The sequence below is a fragment of the Narcine bancroftii genome, chromosome 11 (genome assembly GCF_036971445.1).
Source record: "Narcine bancroftii isolate sNarBan1 chromosome 11, sNarBan1.hap1, whole genome shotgun sequence".
Lineage (NCBI taxonomy): Eukaryota > Metazoa > Chordata > Chondrichthyes > Torpediniformes > Narcinidae > Narcine > Narcine bancroftii.
Window position 1 is genome coordinate 3,002,677 of NC_091479.1, and position 20,819 is coordinate 3,023,495.

Sequence of the window (20,819 nt, forward strand, 5' to 3'; positions counted from 1 at the left end):
TATCAGAGGGGGCAAATGAGATGTGGGAAACTAGATGCAGAGAAAGAGGCACGGAAATAGAGGCAGGCAAAGAGAGGCAGGGTATCAGAGGCAGGGAATCAGAGGCGTGGAATCAGAGACAAGGAAAGAGAGGCGTGGAATCAGAGGTGCGGAATCAGAGGCAGGGAATCAGAGGCAGGGAATCAGAGGCAGGGAATCAGAGGCAGGGAATCAGAGGCAGGGAATCAGAGGCAGGCAATCAGAGGCAGGGAATCTGAGGCAGGGAATCTGAGGCAGGGAATCTGAGGCAGGGAATCTGAGGCGGGGAATCAGAGGCGGGGAATCAGAGGCAGGGAATCAGAGGCTGGGAATCAGAGGCAGGGAATCAGATGAAGGGAATCAGATGAAGGGAAGCTGAGGCAGGGAATCTGAGGCAGGGAATCTGAGGCAGGGAATCTGAGGCGGGGAATCTGAGGTGGAGAAACTGAGGCGGGGAATCTGAGGCGGGGATTCTGAGGCGGGGAATCTGAGGCGGGGCATCTGAGGCGGGGAATCTGAGGCGGGGAATCTGAGGCAGGGAATCTGAGGCGGGGAATCTGAGGCATGGAATCTCAGGCAGGGAATCAGAGCCGGGGAATCTGAGGTGGGGAATCAGATGTGGGGAATCAGAGGCGGGGAATCAGAGGCATGGAATCAGAGGCGGGTAATCAGAGGGGGCAAATGAGATGTGGGAAACTAGATGCAGAGAAAGAGGCACGGAAATAGAGGCAGGCAAAGAGAGGCAGGGTATCTGAGGCAGGGAATCTGAGGCGTGGAATCAGAGACACGGAAAGAGAGGCGGGGAATCAGAGGCGCGGAATCAGAGGCAGGAAATCAGAGGCAGGGAATCAGAGGCAGGGATTTAGAGGCAGAGAATCAGTGGCAGGGAATCAGAGGCAGGGAATCAGAGGCGGGGAATCAGAGGCGCGGAATCAGAGGCAGGAAATCAGAGGCAGGGAATCAGAGGCAGGGATTTAGAGGCAGGGAATCAGAGGCAGGGAATCAGAGGCAGGGAATCAGAGGCAGGGAATCAGAGGCAGGGAATCAGAGGCAGGGAATCAGAGGCAGGGAATCAGAGGCAGGCAATCAGAGGCAGGGAATCTGAGGCGGGGAATCTGAGGCGGGGAATCTGAGGCGGGGAATCTGAGGCGGGGAATCTGAGGCGGGGAATCTGAGGCGGGGAATCTGAGGCGGGGAATCTGAGGCGAGGAATCTGAGGCGGGGAATCTGAGACGGGGAATCTGAGCCGGGGAATCTGAGGCGGGGAATCAGAGGCGGGGATTCAGAGGCGGGGAAACAGAGGCAGGGAATCAGAGACGGGGAATCAGAGGCGGGGAATCAGAGGCGGGGAATAAGAGGCGGGGAATCAAAGGCGGGGAATCAGAGGCAGGGAATCTGAGGCAGGGAATCTGAGGCAGGGAATCTGAGGCAGGGAATCAGAGGCGGGGAATCAGAGGCAGGGAATCAGAGGCGGGGAATCAGAGGCAGGGAATCTGAGGAAGGGAATCTGATGCAGGGAATCAGAGCCGGGGAATCTGAGGCAGGGAATCAGAGGCGGGGAATCAGAGGCGGGGAATCAGAGGCGGGGAATAAGTGGCGGGGAATCAGAGGCGGGGAATCAGAGGCCGGGAATCTGAGGCAGGGAATCTGAGGCAGGGAATCTGAGGCAGGGTATCAAAGGCGGGGAATCAGAGGCAGGGAATCAGAGGCGGGGAATCAGAGGCGGGGAATCAGTGGGAGGAAAAGAAATGTGGAGAAAGAGAGGCAGAGAAAGAGGCGCGGAAATAGAGGCAGGGAAAGAGAGGCGGGGAATGGAAGGTGGGGAATCAGAGGCGGGGAATCAGAGGCGGGCTATCAGAGACACGGAAAGAGAAGCGTGGAATCAGAGGCGCGGAATCAGAGCCGGCGAATCTGAGCCGGGAAATAAGAGGCAGAGAAACAGAGGCGGTGAAACATTGGTGTGGAATCGGAGGCGGGGTATCAGTGGCAGGGAATCAGAGGCAGGGAATAAGAGGCAGGGAATCAGAGGCAGGGAATCAGAGGCAGGGAATCAGAGGCAGGGAATCAGAGGCGGGGAATCAGATGCGGGGAATCAGAGGCGGGGAATAAGAGGCAGGGAATCAAAGGCGGGGAATCAGAAGCAGGAAATCTGAGGCAGGGAATCTGAGGCAGGGAATCTGAGGCAGGAATCAGAGGCAAGCAATCAGAGGGAGGGAATCAGAGGCAGGGAATCAGAGGCAGGCAATCAGAGGCAGGGAATCTGAGGCAGGGATTTAGAGGCAGGGAATCAGAGGCAGGGAATCAGAGGCAGGGAATCAGAGGCAGGCAATCAGAGGGAGGGAATCAGAGGCAGGGAATCAGAGGCAGGCAATCAGAGGCAGGGAATCTGAGGCGGGGAATCTGAGGCGGGGAATCTGAGGCGGGGAATCTGAGGCGGGGAATCTGAGGCGGGGAATCTGAGATGGGGAATCTGAGGCGGGGAATCTGAGGCGGGGTATCTGAGGCAGGGAATCTCAAGCAGGGAATCAGAGCCGGGGAATCTGAGGCGGGGAATCAGAGGCGGGGAATCAGAGGCGGGGAATCAGAGGCGGGGAATCAGAGGCATGGAATCAGAGGCGGGTAATCAGAGGGGGCAAATCAGATGTGGGAATCTAGATGCAGAGAAAGAGGCACGGAAATAGAGGCAGGCAAAGAGAGGCAGGGTATCTGATGCAGGGAATCTGAGGCGGGGAATCAGAGACACGGAAATAGAGGTGTGGAATCAGATGCGGGGAATCAGAGGCGGGGAATAAGAGGCAGGGAATCAAAGGCGGGGAATCAGAAGCAGGAAATCTGAGGCAGGGAATCTGAGGCAGGGAATCTGAGGCAGGAATCAGAGGCAGGCAATCAGAGGGAGGGAATCAGAGGCAGGGAATCAGAGGCAGGCAATCAGAGGCAGGGAATCTGAGGCAGGGATTTAGAGGCAGGGAATCAGAGGCAGGGAATCAGAGGCAGGGAATCAGAGGCAGGCAATCAGAGGGAGGGAATCAGAGGCAGGGAATCAGAGGCAGGCAATCAGAGGCAGGGAATCTGAGGCGGGGAATCTGAGGCGGGGAATCTGAGGCGGGGAATCTGAGGCGGGGAATCTGAGGCGGGGAATCTGAGACGGGGAATCTGAGGCGGGGAATCTGAGGCGGGGTATCTGAGGCAGGGAATCTCAAGCAGGGAATCAGAGCCGGGGAATCTGAGGCGGGGAATCAGAGGCGGGGAATCAGAGGCGGGGAATCAGAGGCGGGGAATCAGAGGCATGGAATCAGAGGCGGGTAATCAGAGGGGGCAAATCAGATGTGGGAATCTAGATGCAGAGAAAGAGGCACGGAAATAGAGGCAGGCAAAGAGAGGCAGGGTATCTGATGCAGGGAATCTGAGGCGGGGAATCAGAGACACGGAAATAGAGGTGTGGAATCAGAGGCGCGGAATCAGAGGCAGGGAATCAGAGGCAGGGATTTAGAGGCAGGGAATCAGAGGCAGGGAATCAGAGGCAGGGAATCAGAGGCAGGGAATCAGAGGCAGGGAATCAGAGGCAGGGAATCAGAGGCAGGCAATCAGAGGCAGGCAATCAGAGGCAGGGAATCTGAGGCAGGGAATCTGAGGCGGGGAATCTGAGGCGGGGAATCTGAGGTGGGGAATCTGAGGCGGGGAATCTGTGGCGGGGAATCTGAGGCGGGAATCTGAGGCGGGGAATCTGAGGTGGGGAATCTGAGACGGGGAATCTGAGGCGGGGAATCTGAGGCGGGGTATCTGAGGCAGGGAATCAGAGGCGGGGAATCAGAGGCGGGGAATCAGAGGTGGGGAATCAGAGGCATGGAATCAGAGGCGGGTAATCAGAGGGGGCAAATCAGATGTGGGAATCTAGATGCAGAGAAAGAGGCACGGAAATAGAGGCAGGCAAAGAGAGGCAGGGTATCAGAGGCAGGGAATCAGAGGCGTGGAATCAGAGACAAGGAAATAGAGGCGTGGAATCAGAGGTGCGGAATCAGAGGCAGGGAATCAGAGGCAAGGAATCAGAGGCAGGGAATCAGAGGCAGGGAATCAGAGGCAGGGAATCTGAGGCAGGAAATCTGAGGCAGGGAATCTGAGGCAGGGAATCCGAGGCAGGGAATCCGAGGCAGGGAATCTGAGGCGGGGAATCAGAGGCGGGGAATCAGAGGCAGGGAATCAGAGGCAGGGAATCAGAGGGAGGGAATCAGATGAAGGGAATCAGATGAAGGGAAGCTGAGGCAGGGAATCTGAGGCAGGGAATCTGAGGCAGGGAATCTGAGGCGGGGAATCTGAGGAGGAGAAACTGAGGAGGGGAATCTGAGGTGGGGAATCTGAGGCGGGGAATCTGAGGCGGGGAATCTGAGGCGGGGAATCTGAGGCAGGGAATCTGAGGCGGGGAATCTGAGGCATGGAATCTCAGGCAGGGAATCAGAGGCGGGGAATCTGAGGTGGGGAATAAGACGTGGGGAATCAGAGGCGGGGAAACAGAGGCAGGGAATCTGAGGAAAGGAATCTGAGGCAGGGAATCTGAGGCAGGGAATCAGAGGCGGGGAATCAGAGGCGGGGAATCAGAGGCGGGGAATCAGAGGCATGGAATCAGAGGCGGGTAATCAGAGGGGGCAAATCAGATGTGGAAATCTAGATGCAGAGAAAGAGGCACGGAAATAGAGGCAGGCAAAGAGAGGCAGGGTATCTGAGGCAGGGAATCTGAGGCGGGGAATCAGAGACACGGAAAGAGAGGCGGGGAATCAGAGGCGCGGAATCAGAGGCAGGGAATCAGAGGCAGGGATTTAGAGGCAGGGAATCAGAGGCAGGGAATCAGAGGCAGGGAATCAGAGGCAGGGAATCAGAGGCAGGCAATCAGAGGGAGGGAATCAGAGGCAGGGAATCAGAGGCAGGCAATCAGAGGCAGGGAATCTGAGGCGGGGAATCTGAGGCGGGGAATCTGAGGCGGGGAATCTGAGGCGGGGAATCTGAGGCGGGGAATCTGAGGCGGGGAATCTGAGGCGGGGAATCTGAGGCGGGGAATCTGAGACGGGGAATCTGAGGCGGGGAATCTGAGGCGGGGAATCTGAGGCGGGGAATCAGAGCCGGGGAATCTGAGGCGGAGAATCAGAGGCGGGGAATCAGAGGCGGGGAATCAGAGGCGGGGAATCAGAGGCATGGAATCAGAGGCGGGTAATCAGAGGGGGCAAATCAGATGTGGGAATCTAGATGCAGAGAAAGAGGCACGGAAATAGAGGCAGGCAAAGAGAGGCAGGGTATCTGAGGCAGGGAATTTGAGGCGGGGAATCAGAGACACGGAAATAGAGGTGTGGAATCAGAGGCGCGGAATCAGAGGCAGGGAATCAGAGGCAGGGATTTAGAGGCAGGGAATCAGAGGCAGGGAATCAGAGGCAGGGAATCAGAGGCAGGGAATCAGAGGCAGGGAATCAGAGGCAGGGAATCAGAGGCAGGCAATCAGAGGCAGGCAATCAGAGGCAGGGAATCTGAGGCGGGGAATCTGAGGCGGGGAATCTGAGGCGGGGAATCTGAGGCGGGGAATCTGAGGCGGGGAATCTGAGGCGGGGAATCTGAGGCGGGGAATCTGAGGCGGGGAATCTGTGGTGGGGAATCTGAGACGGGGAATCTGAGCGGGGAATCTGAGGCGGGGTATCTGAGGCAGGGAATCTCAGGCAGGGAATCAGAGCCGGGGAATCTGAGGCGGGGAATCAGAGGCGGGGATTCAGAGGCGGGGAAACAGAGGCAGGGAATCAGAGGCGGGGAATCAGAGGCAGGGAATCAGAGGCGGGAAATAAGAGGCGGGAAATCAGAGGCGGGGAATCAGAGGCCGGGAATCTGAGGCAGGGAATCTGAGGCAGGGAATCTGAGGCAGGGAATCAGAGGCGGGGAATCAGAGGCAGGGAATCAGAGGCGGGGAATCAGAGGCGGGGAATCTGCGGGAGGAAAAGAGATGTGGGGAAAGAGAGGCAGAGAAAGAGGCGCGGAAATCGAGGCAGGGAAAGAGAGGCGGGGAATGAAAGGTGGGGAATCAGAGGCGGGGAATCAGAGGCGGGCTATCAGAGACACGGAAAGAGAAGCGTGGTATCAGAGGCGCCGAATCAGAGCCGGCGAATCTGAGCCGGGAAATAAGAGGCAGAGAAACAGAGGCTGTGAAACATTGGTGTGGAATCGGAGGCGGGGTATCAGTGGCAGGGAATCAGAGGCGGGGAATCAGAGGCGGGGAATCGGAGACAGGGAATCTGAGGCAGGGAATCTGAGGCAGGGAATCTGAGGCAGGGAATCTGAGGCAGGGAATCTGAGGCGGGGAATCTGAGGCGGTAAATCTGAGTCGGGGAATCTGAGGCACAGAATCTGAGGCAGTGAATCAGAGGCATGGAATCAGAGGCGTGGAATCAGAGACAAGGAAAGAGAGGCGTGGAATCAGAGGTGCGGAATCAGAGGCAGGGAATCAGAGGCAGGGAATCAGAGGCAGGGAATCAGAGGCAGGGAATCAGAGGCAGGGAATCAGAGGCAGGGAATCAGAGGCAGGCAATCAGAGGCAGGGAATCTGAGGCAGGAAATCTGAGGCAGGGAATCTGAGGCAGGGAATCTGAGGCAGGGAATCTGAGGCGGGGAATCAGAGGCGGGGAATCAGAGGCAGGGAATCAGAGGCAGGGAATCAGAGGCAGGGAATCAGATGAAGGGAATCAGATGAAGGGAAGCTGAGGCAGGGAATCTGAGGCAGGGAATCTGAGGCAGGGAATCTGAGGCGGGGAAACTGAGGTGGAGAAACTGAGGCGGGGAATCTGAGGCGGGGATTCTGAGGCGGGGAATCTGAGGCGGGGCATCTGAGGCGGGGAATCTGAGGCGGGGAATCTGAGGCAGGGAATCTGAGGCGGGGAATCTGAGGCATGGAATCTCAGGCAGGGAATCAGAGCCGGGGAATCTGAGGTGGGGAATCAGATGTGGGGAATCAGAGGCAGGGAAACAGAGGCAGGGAATCTGAGGAAAGGAATCTGAGGCACGGAATCTGAGGCAGGGAATCAGAGGCGGGGAATCAGATGCGGGGAATCAGAGGCGGGGAATCAGAGGCATGGAATCAGAGGCGGGTAATCAGAGGGGGCAAATGAGATGTGGGAAACTAGATGCAGAGAAAGAGGCACGGAAATAGAGGCAGGCAAAGAGAGGCAGGGTATTTGAGGCAGGGAATCTGAGGCGTGGAATCAGAGACACGGAAAGAGAGGCGGGGAATCAGAGGCGCGGAATCAGAGGCAGGAAATCAGAGGCAGGGAATCAGAGGCAGGGATTTAGAGGCAGGGAATCAGAGGCAGGGAATCAGAGGCAGGGAATCAGAAGCGGGGAATCAGAGGCGCGGAATCAGAGGCAGGAAATCAGAGGCAGGGAATCAGAGGCAGGGATTTACAGGCAGGGAATCAGAGGCAGGGAATCAGAGGCAGGGAATCAGAGGCAGGGAATCAGAGGCAGGGAATCAGAGGCAGGGAATCAGAGGCAGGGAATCAGAGGCAGGCAATCAGAGGCAGGGAATCTGAGGCAGGGAATCTGAGGCGGGGAATCTGAGGCGGGGAATCTGAGGCGGGGAATCTGAGGCGGGGAATCTGAGGCGGGGAATCTGAGGCGGGGAATCTGAGGCGAGGAATCTGAGGCGGGGAATCTGAGACGGGGAATCTGAGCCGGGGAATCTGAGGCGGGGAATCAGAGGCGGGGATTCAGAGGCGGGGAAACAGAGGCAGGGAATCAGAGGCGGGGAATCAGAGGCGGGGAATCAGAGGCGGGGCATCTGAGGTGGGGAACCTGAGGCGGGGAATCTGAGGCAGGGAATCTGAGGCGGGGAATCTGAGGCATGGAATCTCAGGCAGGGAATCAGAGCCGGGGAATCTGAGGTGGGGAATCAGATGTGGGGAATCAGAGGCAGGGAAACAGAGGCAGGGAATCTGAGGAAAGGAATCTGAGGCAGGGAATCTGAGGCAGGGAATCAGAGGCGGGGAATCAGAGGCGGGGAATCAGAGGCGGGGAATCAGAGGCATGGAATCAGAGGCGGGTAATCAGAGGGGGCAAATGAGATGTGGGAAACTAGATGCAGAGAAAGAGGCACGGAAATAGAGGCAGGCAAAGAGAGGCAGGGAATGGAAGGTGGGGAATCAGAGGCGCGGAATCAGAGGCGGGCTATCAGAGACACGGAAAGAGAAGCGTGGAATCAGAGGCGCGGAATCAGAGCCGGCGAATCTGAGCCGGGAAATAAGAGGCAGAGAATCAGAGGCGGTGAAACATTGGTGTGGAATCGGAGGCGGGGTATCAGTGGCAGGGAATCAGAGGCAGGGAATAAGAGGCAGGGAATCAGAGGCAGGGAATCAGAGGCAGGGAATCAGAGGCAGGGAATCAGAGGCGGGGAATCAGATGCGGGGAATCAGAGGCGGGGAATAAGAGGCAGGGAATCAAAGGCGGGGAATCAGAAGCAGGAAATCTGAGGCAGGGAATCTGAGGCAGGGAATCTGAGGCAGGAATCAGAGGCAGGCAATCAGAGGGAGGGAATCAGAGGCAGGGAATCAGAGGCAGGCAATCAGAGGCAGGGAATCTGAGGCAGGGATTTAGAGGCAGGGAATCAGAGGCAGGGAATCAGAGGCAGGGAATCAGAGGCAGGGAATCAGAGGCAGGCAATCAGAGGGAGGGAATCAGAGGCAGGCAATCAGAGGCAGGGAATCTGAGGCAGGGATTTAGAGGCAGGGAATCAGAGGCAGGCAATCAGAGGCAGGGAATCAGAGGCAGGGAATCAGAGGCAGGCAATCAGAGGCAGGGAATCTGAGGCGGGGAATCTGAGGCGGGGAATCTGAGGCGAGGAATCTGAGGCGGGGAATCTGAGGCGGGGAATCTGAGGCGGGGAATCTGAGGCGGGGAATCTGAGACGGGGAATCTGAGGCGGGGAATCTGAGGCGGGGTATCTGAGGCAGGGAATCTCAGGCAGGGAATCAGAGCCGGGGAATCTGAGGCGGGGAATCAGAGGCTGGGAATCAGAGGCGGGGAATCAGAGGCGGGGAATCAGAGGCATGGAATCAGAGGCGGGTAATCAGAGGGGGCAAATCAGATGTGGGAATCTAGATGCAGAGAAAGAGGCACGGAAATAGAGGCAGGCAAACAGAGGCAGGGTATCTGATGCAGGGAATCTGAGGCGGGGAATCAGAGACACGGAAATAGAGGTGTGGAATCAGAGGCGCGGAATCAGAGGCAGGGAATCAGAGGCAGGGATTTAGAGGCAGGGAATCAGAGGCAGGGAATCAGAGGCAGCGAATCAGAGGCAGGGAATCAGAGGCAGGGAATCAGAGGCAGGGAATCAGAGGCAGGCAATCAGAGGCAGGCAATCAGAGGCAGGGAATCTGAGGCAGGGAATCTGAGGCGGGGAATCTGAGGCGGGGAATCTGAGGTGGGGAATCTGAGGCGGGGAATCTGAGGCGGGGAATCTGAGGCGGGGAATCTGAGGCGGGGAATCTGAGGTGGGGAATCTGAGACGGGGAATCTGAGGCGGGGAATCTGAGGCGGGGTATCTGAGGCAGGGAATCTCAGGCAGGGAATCAGAGCCGGGGAATCTGAGGCGGGGAATCAGAGGCGGGGATTCAGAGGCGGGGAAACAGAGGCAGGGAATCAGAGGCGGGGAATCAGAGGCGGGGAATCAGAGGCGGGGAATAAGAGGCGGGGAATCAAAGGCAGGGAATCAGAGGCAGGGAATCTGAGGCAGGGAATATGAGGCAGGGAATCTGAGGCAGGGAATCAGAGGCGGGGATCAGAGGCAGGGAATCAGAGGCGGGGAATCAGAGGCAGGGAATCTGAGGCAGGGAATCTGATGCAGGGAATCAGAGCCGGGGAATATGAGGCAGGGAATCAGAGGCGGGGAATCAGAGGCGGGGAATCAGAGGCGGGAAATAAGAGGCGGGAAATCAGAGGCGGGGAATCAGAGGCCGGGAATCTGAGGCAGGGAATCTGAGGCAGAGAATCTGAGGCAGGGAATCAGAGGCGGGGAATCAGAGGCAGGGAGTCAGAGGCGGGGAATCAGAGGCGGGGAATCTGCGGGAGGAAAAGAGATGTGGGGAAAGAGAGGCAGAGAAAGAGGCGCGGAAATAGAGGCAGGGAAAGAGAGGCGGGGAATGAAAGGTGGGGAATCAGAGGCGGGGAATCAGAGGCGGGCTATCAGAGACACGGAAAGAGAAGCGTGGTATCAGAGGCGCCGAATCAGAGCCGGCGAATCTGAGCCGGGAGATAAGAGGCAGAGAAACAGAGGCTGTGAAACATTGGTGTGGAATCGGAGGCGGGGTATCAGTGGCAGGGAATCAGAGGCGGGGAATCAGAGGCGGGGAATAGGAGACAGGGAATCTGAGGCAGGGAATCTGAGGCAGGGAATCTGAGGCAGGGAATCTGAGGCAGGGAATCTGAGGCGGGGAATCTGAGGCGGTAAATCTGAGTCGGGGAATCTGAGGCACAGAATCTGAGGCAGTGAATCAGAGGCATGGAATCAGAGGCGGGTTATCAGAGGGGGCAAATGAGATGTGGGAAACTAGATGCAGAGAAAGAGGCACGGAAATAGAGGCAGGCAAAGAGAGGCAGGGTATCAGAGGCAGGGAATCAGAGGCGTGGAATCAGAGACAAGGAAAGAGAGGCGTGGAATCAGAGGTGCGGAATCAGAGGCAGGGAATCAGAGGCAGGGAATCAGAGGCAGGGAATCAGAGGCAGGGAATCAGAGGCAGGGAATCAGAGGCAGGGAATCAGAGGCAGGCAATCAGAGGCAGGGAATCTGAGGCAGGAAATCTGAGGCAGGGAATCTGAGGCAGGGAATCTGAGGCAGGGAATCTGAGGCGGGGAATCAGAGGCGGGGAATCAGAGGCAGGGAATCAGAGGCAGGGAATCAGAGGCAGGGAATCAGATGAAGGGAATCAGATGAAGGGAAGCTGAGGCAGGGAATCTGAGGCAGGGAATCTGAGGCAGGGAATCTGAGGCGGGGAATCTGAGGCGGAGAAACTGAGGCGGGGAATCTGAGGCGGGGAATCTGAGGCGGGGAATCTGAGGCGGGGCATCTGAGGCGGGGAATCTGAGGTGGGTAATCTGAGGCAGGGAATCTGAGGCGGGGAATCTGAGGCATGGAATCTCAGGCAGGGAATCAGAGCCGGGGAATCTGAGGAGGAGAATCAGATGTGGGGAATCAGAGGCAGGGAAACAGAGGCAGGGAATCTGAGTAAAGGAATCTGAGGCAGGGAATCTGAGGCATGGAATCAGAGGCGGGTAATCAGAGGGGGCAAATCAGATGTGGGAATCTAGATGCAGAGAAAGAGGCACGGAAATAGAGGCAGGCAAAGAGAGGCAGGGTATCTGAGGCAGGGAATCTGAGGCGGGGAATCAGAGACACGGAAGGAGAGGTGGGGAATCAGAGGCGCGGAATCAGAGGCAGGGAATCAGAGGCAGGGATTTAGAGGCAGGGAATCAGAGGTAGGGAATCAGAGGCAGGGAATCAGAGGCAGGGAATCAGAGGCAGGGAATCAGAGGCAGGGAATCAGAGGCAGGGAATCAGAGGCAGGCAATCAGAGGCAGGGAATCTGAGGCAGGGAATCTGAGGCGGGGAATCTGAGGCGGGGAATCTGAGGCGGGGAATCTGAGGCGGGGAATCTGAGGCGGGGAATCTGAGGTGGGGAATCTGAGGTGGGGAATCTGAGACGGGGAATCTGAGGCGGGGAATCTGAGGCGGGGTATCTGAGGCAGGGAATCTCAGGCAGGGAATCAGAGGCGGGGAATCTGAGGCGGGGAATCAGAGGCGGGGATTCAGAGGCGGGGAAACAGAGGCAGGGAATCAGAGGCGGGGAATCAGAGGCGGGGAATCAGAGGCGGTGAATAAGAGGCGGGGAATCAAATGCAGGGAATCAGAGGCAGGGAATCTGAGGCAGGGAATCTGAGGCAGGGAATCTGAGGCAGGGAATCAGAGGCGGGGAATCGGAGGCAGGAAATCAGAGTCGGGGAATCAGAGGCAGGGAATCTGAGGCAGGGAATCTGATGCAGGGAATCAGAGCCGGGGAATCTGAGGCAGGGAATCAGAGGCGGGGAATCAGAGGCGGGGAATCAGAGGCGGGAAATAAGAGGCGGGGAATCAGAGGCGGGGAATCAGAGGCCGGGAATCTGAGGCAGGGAATCTGAGGCAGGGAATCTGAGGCAGGGAATCAGAGGCGGGGAATCAGAGGCAGGGAATCAGAGGCGGGGAATCAGAGGCGGGGAATCTGCGGGAGGAAAAGAAATGTGGGGAAAGAGAGGCAGAGAAAGAGGCGCGGAAATAGAGGCAGGGAAAGAGAGGCGGGGAATGAAAGGTGGGGAATCAGAGGCGGGGAATCAGAGGCGGGCAATCAGAGACACGGAAAGAGAAGCGTGGTATCAGAGGCGCGGAATCAGAGCCGGCGAATCTGAGCCGGGAAATAAGAGGCAGAGAAACAGAGGCTGTGAAACATTGGTGTGGAATCGGAGGCGGGGTATCAGTGGCAGGGAATCAGAGGCGGGGAATCAGAGGCGGGGAATCGGAGACAGGGAATCTGAGGCAGGGAATCTGAGGCAGGGAATCTGAGGCAGGGAATCTGAGGCAGGGAATCTGAGGCGGGGAATCTGAGGCGGTAAATCTGAGTCGGGGAATCTGAGGCACAGAATCTGAGGCAGTGAATCAGAGGCATGGAATCAGAGGCGGGTTATCAGAGGGGGCAAATGAGATGTGGGAAACTAGATGCAGAGAAAGAGGCACGGAAATAGAGGCAGGCAAAGAGAGGCAGGGTATCAGAGGCAGGGAATCAGAGGCGTGGAATCAGAGACAAGGAAAGAGAGGCGTGGAATCAGAGGTGCGGAATCAGAGGCAGGGAATCAGAGGCAGGGAATCAGAGGCAGGGAATCAGAGGCAGGGAATCAGAGGCAGGGAATCAGAGGCAGGGAATCAGAGGCAGGCAATCAGAGGCAGGGAATCTGAGGCAGGAAATCTGAGGCAGGGAATCTGAGGCAGGGAATCTGAGGCAGGGAATCTGAGGTGGTGAATCAGAGGCGGGGAATCAGAGGCAGGGAATCAGAGGCAGGGAATCAGAGGCAGGGAATCAGATGAAGGGAATCAGATGAAGGGAAGCTGAGGCAGGGAATCTGAGGCAGGGAATCTGAGGCAGGGAATCTGAGGCGGGGAATCTGAGGCGGAGAAACTGTGGCGGGGAATCTGAGGCGGGGAATCTGAGGCGGGGCATCTGAGGCGGGGAATCTGAGGCGGGGAATCTGAGGCAGGGAATCTGAGGCGGGGAATCTGAGGCATGGAATCTCAGGCAGGGAATCAGAGCCGGGGAATCTGAGGTGGGGAATCAGATGTGGGGAATCAGAGGCAGGGAAACAGAGGCAGGGAATCTGAGGAAAGGAATCTGAGGCAGGGAATCTGAGGCAGGGAATCAGAGGCGGGGAATCAGAGGCATGGAATCAGAGGCGGGTAATCAGAGAGGGCAAATCAGATGTGGGAATCTAGATGCAGAGAAAGAGGCACGGAAATAGAGGCAGGCAAAGAGAGGCAGGGTATCTGAGGCAGGGAATCTGAGGCGGGGAATAGAGACACGGAAAGAGAGGTGGGGAATCAGAGGCGCGGAATCAGAGGCAGGGAATCAGAGGCAGGGATTTAGAGGCAGGGAATCAGAGGTAGGGAATCAGAGGCAGGGAATCAGAGGCAGGGAATCAGAGGCAGGGAATCAGAGGCAGGGAATCAGAGGCAGGGAATCAGAGGCAGGCAATCAGAGGCAGGGAATCTGAGGCAGGGAATCTGAGGCGGGGAATCTGAGGCGGGGAATCTGAGGCAGGGAATCTGAGGCGGGGAATCTGAGGCGGGGAATCTGAGGCGGGGAATCTGAGGCGGGGAATCTGAGGCGGGGAATCTGAGGCGGGGAATCTGAGGTGGGGAATCTGAGACGGGGAATCTGAGGCGGGGAATCTGAGGCGGGGTATCTGAGGCAGGGAATCTCAGGCAGGGAATCAGAGGCGGGGAATCTGCGGGAGGAAAAGAGATGTGGGGAAAGAGAGGCAGAGAAAGAGGCGCGGAAATAGAGGCAGGGAAAGAGAGGCGGGGAATGAAAGGTGGGGAATCAGAGGCGGGGAATCAGAGGCGGGCAATCAGAGACACGGAAAGAGAAGCGTGGTATCAGAGGCGCGGAATCAGAGCCGGCGAATCTGAGCCGGGAAATAAGAGGCAGAGAAACAGAGGCTGTGAAACATTGGTGTGGAATCGGAGGCGGGGTATCAGTGGCAGGGAATCAGAGGCGGGGAATCAGAGGCGGGGAATCGGAGACAGGGAATCTGAGGCAGGGAATCTGAGGCAGGGAATCTGAGGCAGGGAATCTGAGGCAGGGAATCTGAGGCGGGGAATCTGAGGCGGTAAATCTGAGTCGGGGAATCTGAGGCACAGAATCTGAGGCAGTGAATCAGAGGCATGGAATCAGAGGCGGGTTATCAGAGGGGGCAAATGAGATGTGGGAAACTAGATGCAGAGAAAGAGGCACGGAAATAGAGGCAGGCAAAGAGAGGCAGGGTATCAGAGGCAGGGAATCAGAGGCGTGGAATCAGAGACAAGGAAAGAGAGGCGTGGAATCAAAGGTGCGGAATCAGAGGAAGGGAATCAGAGGCAGGGAATCAGAGGCAGGGAATCAGAGGCAGGGAATCAGAGGCAGGGAATCAGAGGCAGAGAATCAGAGGCAGGCAATCAGAGGCAGGGAATCTGAGGCAGGAAATCTGAGGCAGGGAATCTGAGGCAGGGAATCTGAGGCAGGGAATCTGAGGTGGGGAATCAGAGGTGGGGAATCAGAGGCAGGGAATCAGAGGCAGGGAATCAGAGGCAGGGAATCAGATGAAGGGAATCAGATGAAGGGAAGCTGAGGCAGGGAATCTGAGGCAGGGAATCTGAGGCAGGGAATCTGAGGCGGGGAATCTGAGGCGGAGAATCTGAGGCGGGGAATCTGAGGCGGGGAATCTGAGGCGGGGCATCTGAGGCGGGGAATCTGAGGCGGGGAATCTGAGGCAGGGAATCTGAGGCGGGGAATCTGAGGCATGGAATCTGAGGAAAGGAATCTGAGGCAGGGAATCTGAGGCAGGGAATCAGAGGCGGGGAATCAGAGGCGGGGAATCAGAGGCGGGGAATCAGAGGCATGGAATCAGAGGCGGGTAATCAGAGGGGGCAAATCAGATGTGGGAATCTAGATGCAGAGAAAGAGGCACGGAAATAGAGGCAGGCAAAGAGAGGCAGGGTATCTGAGGCAGGGAATCTGAGGCGGGGAATCAGAGACACGGAAAGAGAGGCGGGGAATCAGAGGCGCGGAATCAGAGGCAGGGAATCAGAGGCAGGGATTTAGAGGCAGGGAATCAGAGGCAGGGAATCAGAGGCAGGGAATCAGAGGCAGGGAATCAGAGGCAGGCAATCAGAGGGAGGGAATCAGAGGCAGGGAATCAGAGGCAGGCAATCAGAGGCAGGGAATCTGAGGCGGGGAATCTGAGGCGGGGAATCTGAGGCGGGGAATCTGAGGCGGGGAATCTGAGGCGGGGAATCTGAGGCGGGGAATCTGAGGCGGGGAATCTGAGGCGGGGAATCTGAGACGGGGAATCTGAGGCGGGGAATCTGAGGCGGGGAATCTGAGGCGGGGAATCAGAGCCGGGGAATCTGAGGCGGGGAATCAGAGGCGGGGAATCAGAGGCGGGGAATCAGAGGCGGGGAATCAGAGGCATGGAATCAGAGGCGGGTAATCAGAGGGGGCAAATCAGATGTGGGAATCTAGATGCAGAGAAAGAGGCACGGAAATAGAGGCAGGCAAAGAGAGGCAGGGTATCTGAGGCAGGGAATCAGAGGCAGGGAATCAGAGGCAGGGAATCAGAGGCAAGGAATCAGAGGCAGGCAATCAGAGGCAGGGAATCAGAGGCAGGGAATCAGAGGCAGGGAATCAGAGGCAGGGAATCAGAGGCAGGGATTTAGAGGCAGGGAATCAGAGGCAGGGAATCAGAGGCAGGGAATCAGAGGCAGGGAATCAGAGGCAGGGATTTAGAGGCAGGGAATCAGAGGCAGGGAATCAGAGGCAGGGAATCAGAGGCAGGGAATCAGAGGCAGGGAATCAGAGGCAGGGAATCAGAGGCAGGCAATCAGAGGCAGGCAATCAGAGGCAGGGAATCTGAGGCGGGGAATCTGAGGCGGGGAATCTGAGGCGGGGAATCTGAGGCGGGGAATCTGAGGCGGGGAATCTGAGGCGGGGAATCTGAGGCGGGGAATCTGAGGCGGGGAATCTGTGGTGGGGAATCTGAGACGGGGAATCTGAGGCGGGGAATCTGAGGCGGGGTATCTGAGGCAGGGAATCTCAGGCAGGGAATCAGAGCCGGGGAATCTGAGGCGGGGAATCAGAGGCGGGGATTCAGAGGCGGGGAAACAGAGGCAGGGAATCAGAGGCGGGGAATCAGAGGCGGGGAATCAGAGGCGGGAAATAAGAGGCGGGAAATCAGAGGTGGGGAATCAGAGGCCGGGAATCTGAGGCAGGGAATCTGAGGCAGGGAATCTGAGGCAGGGAATCAGAGGCGGGGAATCAGAGGCAGGGAATCAGAGGCGGGGAATCAGAGGCGGGGAATCTGCGGGAGGAAAAGAGATGTGGGGAAAGAGAGGCAGAGAAAGAGGCGCGGAAATCGAGGCAGGGAAAGAGAGGCGGGGAATGAAAGGTGGGGAATCAGAGGCGGGGAATCAGAGGCGGGCTATCAGAGACACGGAAAGAGAAGCGTGGTATCAGAGGCGCCGAATCAGAGCCGGCGAATCTGAGCCGGGAAATAAGAGGCAGAGAAACAGAGGCTGTGAAACATTGGTGTGGAATCGGAGGCGGGGTATCAGTGGCAGGGAATCAGAGGCGGGGAATCAGAGGCGGGGAATCGGAGACAGGGAATCTGAGGCAGGGAATCTGAGGCAGGGAATCTGAGGCAGGGAATCTGAGGCAGGGAATCTGAGGCGGGGAATCTGAGGCGGTAAATCTGAGTCGGGGAATCTGAGGCACAGAATCTGAGGCAGTGAATCAGAGGCATGGAATCAGAGGCGTGGAATCAGAGACAAGGAAAGAGAGGCGTGGAATCAGAGGTGCGGAATCAGAGGCAGGGAATCAGAGGCAGGGAATCAGAGGCAGGGAATCAGAGGCAGGGAATCAGAGGCAGGGAATCAGAGGCAGGGAATCAGAGGCAGGCAATCAGAGGCAGGGAATCTGAGGCAGGAAATCTGAGGCAGGGAATCTGAGGCAGGGAATCTGAGGCAGGGAATCTGAGGCGGGGAATCAGAGGCGGGGAATCAGAGGCAGGGAATCAGAGGCAGGGAATCAGAGGCAGGGAATCAGATGAAGGGAATCAGATGAAGGGAAGCTGAGGCAGGGAATCTGAGGCAGGGAATCTGAGGCAGGGAATCTGAGGCGGGGAATCTGAGGTGGAGAAACTGAGGCGGGGAATCTGAGGTGGGGATTCTGAGGCGGGGAATCTGAGGCGGGGCATCTGAGGCGGGGAATCTGAGGCGGGGAATCTGAGGCAGGGAATCTGAGGCGGGGAATCTGAGGCATGGAATCTCAGGCAGGGAATCAGAGCCGGGGAATCTGAGGTGGGGAATCAGATGTGGGGAATCAGAGGCAGGGAAACAGAGGCAGGGAATCTGAGGAAAGGAATCTGAGGCAGGGAATCTGAGGCAGGGAATCAGAGGCGGGGAATCAGAGGCGGGGAATCAGAGGCGGGGAATCAGAGGCATGGAATCAGAGGCGGGTAATCAGAGGGGGCAAATGAGATGTGGGAAACTAGATGCAGAGAAAGAGGCACGGAAATAGAGGCAGGCAAAGAGAGGCAGGGTATCTGAGGCAGGGAATCTGAGGCGTGGAATCAGAGACACGGAAAGAGAGGCGGGGAATCAGAGGCACGGAATCAGAGGCAGGAAATCAGAGGCAGGGAATCAGAGGCAGGGATTTAGAGGCAGGGAATCAAAGGCAGGGAATCAGAGGCAGGGAATCAGAAGCGGGGAATCAGAGGCGCGGAATCAGAGGCAGGAAATCAGAGGCAGGGAATCAGAGGCAGGGATTTACAGGCAGGGAATCAGAGGCAGGGAATCAGAGGCAGGGAATCAGAGGCAGGGAATCAGAGGCAGGGAATCAGAGGCAGGGAATCAGAGGCAGGGAATCAGAGGCAGGCAATCAGAGGCAGGGAATCTGAGGCAGGGAATCTGAGGCGGGGAATCTGAGGCGGGGAATCTGAGGCGGGGAATCTGAGGCGGGGAATCTGAGGCGGGGAATCTGAGGCGGGGAATCTGAGGCGAGGAATCTGAGGCGGGGAATCTGAGACGGGGAATCTGAGCCGGGGAATCTGAGGCGGGGAATCAGAGGCGGGGATTCAGAGGCGGGGAATCAGAGGCAGGGAATCAGAGGCGGGGAATCAGAGGCGGGGAATCAGAGGCGGGGCATCTGAGGCGGGGAATCTGAGGCGGGGAATCTGAGGCAGGGAATCTGAGGCGGGGAATCTGAGGCATGGAATCTCAGGCAGGGAATCAGAGCCGGGGAATCTGAGGTGGGGAATCAGATGTGGGGAATCAGAGGCAGGGAAACAGAGGCAGGGAATCTGAGGAAAGGAATCTGAGGCAGTGAATCTGAGGCAGGGAATCAGAGGCGGGGAATCAGAGGCGGGGAATCAGAGGCGGGGAATCAGAGGCATGGAATCAGAGGCGGGTAATCAGAGGGGGCAAATGAGATGTGGGAAACTAGATGCAGAGAAAGAGGCACGGAAATAGAGGCAGGCAAAGAGAGGCAGGGAATGGAAGGTGGGGAATCAGAGGCGGGGAATCAGAGGCGGGCTATCAGAGACACGGAAAGAGAAGCGTGGAATCAGAGGCGCGGAATCAGAGCCGGCGAATCTGAGCCGGGAAATAAGAGGCAGAGAATCAGAGGCGGTGAAACATTGGTGTGGAATCGGAGGCGGGGTATCAGTGGCAGGGAATCAGAGGCAGGGAATAAGAGGCAGGGAATCAGAGGCAGGGAATCAGAGGCAGGGAATCAGAGGCAGGGAATCAGAGGCGGGGAATCAGATGCGGGGAATCAGAGGCGGGGAATAAGAGGCAGGGAATCAAAGGCGGGGAATCAGAAGCAGGAAATCTGAGGCAGGGAATCTGAGGCAGGGAATCTGAGGCAGGAATCAGAGGCAGGCAATCAGAGGGAGGGAATCAGAGGCAGGGAATCAGAGGCAGGCAATCAGAGGCAGGGAATCTGAGGCAGGGATTTAGAGGCAGGGAATCAGAGGCAGGGAATCAGAGGCAGGGAATCAGAGGCAGGGAATCAGAGGCAGGCAATCAGAGGGAGGGAATCAGAGGCAGGCAATCAGAGGCAGGGAATCTGAGGCAGGGATTTAGAGGCAGGGAATCAGAGGCAGGGAATAGAGGCAGGGAATCAGAGGCAGGGAATCAGAGGCAGGCAATCAGAGGCAGGGAATCTGAGGCGGGGAATCTGAGGCGGGGAATCTGAGGCGAGGAATCTGAGGCGGGGAATCTGAGGCAGGGAATCTGAGGCGGGGAATCTGAGGCGGGGAATCTGAGACGGGGAATCTGAGGCGGGGAATCTGAGGCGGGGTATCTGAGGCAGGGAATCTCAGGCAGGGAATCAGAGCCGGGGAATCTGAGGCGGGGAATCAGAGGCGGGGAATCAGAGGCGGGGAATCAGAGGCGGGGAATCAGAGGCATGGAATCAGAGGCGGGTAATCAGAGGGGGCAAATCAGATGTGGGAATCTAGATGCAGAGAAAGAGGCACGGAAATAGAGGCAGGCAAACAGAGGCAGGGTATCTGATGCAGGGAATCTGAGGCGGGGAATCAGAGACACGGAAATAGAGGTGTGGAATCAGAGGCGAGGAATCAGAGGCAGGGAATCAGAGGCAGGGATTTAGAGGCAGGGAATCAGAGGCAGGGAATCAGAGGCAGCGAATCAGAGGCAGGGAATCAGAGGCAGGGAATCAGAGGCAGGGAATCAGAGGCAGGCAATCAGAGGCAGGCAATCAGAGGCAGGGAATCTGAGGCAGGGAATCTGAGGCGGGGAATCTGAGGCGGGGAATCTGAGGTGGGGAATCTGAGGCGGGGAATCTGAGGCGGGGAATCTGAGGCGGGGAATCTGAGGCGGGGAATCTGAGGTGGGGAATCTGAGACGGGGAATCTGAGGCGGGGAATCTGAGGCGGGGTATCTGAGGCAGGGAATCTCAGGCAGGGAATCAGAGCCGGGGAATCTGAGGCGGGGAATCAGAGGCGGGGATTCAGAGGCGGGGAAACAGAGGCAGGGAATCAGAGGCGGGGAATCAGAGGCGGGGAATCAGAGGCGGGGAATAAGAGGCGGGGAATCAAAGGCAGGGAATCAGAGGCAGGGAATCTGAGGCAGGGAATATGAGGCAGGGAATCTGAGGCAGGGAATCAGAGGCGGGGAATCAGAGGCAGGGAATCAGAGGCGGGGAATCAGAGGCAGGGAATCTGAGGCAGGGAATCTGATGCAGGGAATCAGAGCCGGGGAATATGAGGCAGGGAATCAGAGGCGGGGAATCAGAGGCGGGGAATCAGAGGCGGGAAATATGAGGCGGGAAATCAGAGGCGGGGAATCAGAGGCCGGGAATCTGAGGCAGGGAATCTGAGGCAGAGAATCTGAGGCAGGGAATCAGAGGCGGGGAATCAGAGGCAGGGAGTCAGAGGCGGGGAATCAGAGGCGGGGAATCTGCGGGAGGAAAAGAGATGTGGGGAAAGAG